Below are 1503 nucleotides of genomic sequence, written 5' to 3' on the forward strand. Positions count from 1 at the left end.
ACGAGCGGAACCACAGTGGAATGACTAAAATAAGAATAATAATAAAATAAGAAAATAAAAGAAACACCGGCTACAAAAGCACAAAAAAAAGAAAAATATGGCCAAAAGATTTCGTAATCCAAAAGTCAATTTGCATCGTCCAGATATTGAACAATGCAAATTAACTTACTGTGTATTTTCTTGTTTTTGAGAAAACAGAGTTGTGTGAATGTGATTTCAGTTTGTCTGAGTGAGATTATGATTGCCTTGCAGAAAGGAATTATTTTTCTTCCTTTTTTGCGAAGCTTTCCAAAGTACAAAGTTTTGATATTTGCACTAAGTAGTAACATCATGATTCAGTTTCGTTTTGTGGCCCTTGAGTAGTTTTAAATTGGTGGCCCAAATCTTTACTGACAATACTTTGTACTAACTTTTGTAAAATGTAATTTGTGTAAGACAAGCAGTGACTACATGTCTATCAACGTGCTGCATTAAAGGGAAATTCCATCCGTTTTTTTCCTAAATTCCCTCATAACTCAGTGTGTGGGATATAAACAGAGTGATTCACAGTGGTTTGATGTGAAATGGTTCAGATGTCTTTACAGTGGTGCTGATAGGAACCAGGGGTCGCCATGACTACAACACAAATATAGACATTTTATTTACTATCCAGAACCACCAGTGAACCTACACGAGTCTTCTGAGTTTATATGGAATGTTGATGATGGAAAATAGTGGAAAATCTGAAATAATAAGTTATTTTGCCTCACAACATCCTGCATGCATCCCTCCACCGTGAACATATTCTCAGAATTATGTTTTTAGTCCAAAATTTTCTTCAGAGGTGCTTTCAGAGGTGGACGTCTGGTTCCCATCACCATCACTGTGAACAATTCTGCCTCAGTAAGTTTCTCTAGAACAGAGCGTTTCATACCAAACCACTCTGAACCACTCTGTTTACATCTTAACCATGTGAACATGCAGAAATTTCAAGAAATTGGTGGAATTGCCCTTTGATGGAGTTGTGCATAGAGATTAAAATAAGGTGTCTGACTAAGGTCACATTTTCAATCGGCCATAGTCCTAACTGTGACAGCTTTATGTAGAAAAATGACAAATAACGTTTAAAAAAAACCTTGTGAAATTCCAATAATGGTGACTTATAGCTGTTTCCCAGCTGTGCAATGTGCCACATTAAGTTTTAAATGTTTTTTTAGGGAAGTTACAATCACATGAAAATTAAAGAAAAACACCAACCTTTTTTTTTTTTAAGAAAAAAACACTTCTGAAAGCATGGAGACGTTACACTGAACATACATCAGAACAGCACTTAAGAGTAATTTAATAACAAACTTGAATTTTTTCCTAACTTATTTCGAGTGAGCTGTTACTCATCAGACTGACGTGTGTGTCTTAATGTAAATCTTATTTATTAACGCTTCTCACAGGTCAGTGGACCTACATTTTCGTGGAGTCTGAATGTTTAAATATTAAGTGAACTTCCTCCTGAACTGCTTATGTTGG

General features: G+C 35.3%; 1 protein-coding gene across 2 annotated transcripts in view; it reads left to right on the plus strand.

The window, feature by feature from the left end:
- The window catches only part of mfsd2aa (major facilitator superfamily domain containing 2aa), a 33342-nt gene extending 32687 nt beyond the window's left edge, over positions 1 to 655 (plus strand). The window contains exon 14 of one of the 2 annotated variants that reach the window (XM_036575233.1): positions 1 to 655. This exon is cut by the window's left edge and continues 306 nt beyond it. The gene's annotated coding sequence lies outside the window, so the exon portion shown is untranslated. The other variant, XM_036575232.1, reaches the window with a different exon arrangement.
- Positions 656 to 1503: the final 848 nt, after the last annotated feature.

The sequence above is a fragment of the Colossoma macropomum genome, unplaced genomic scaffold (genome assembly GCF_904425465.1).
Source record: "Colossoma macropomum unplaced genomic scaffold, Colossoma_macropomum, whole genome shotgun sequence".
Taxonomy (NCBI): Eukaryota; Metazoa; Chordata; class Actinopteri; order Characiformes; family Serrasalmidae; genus Colossoma; species Colossoma macropomum.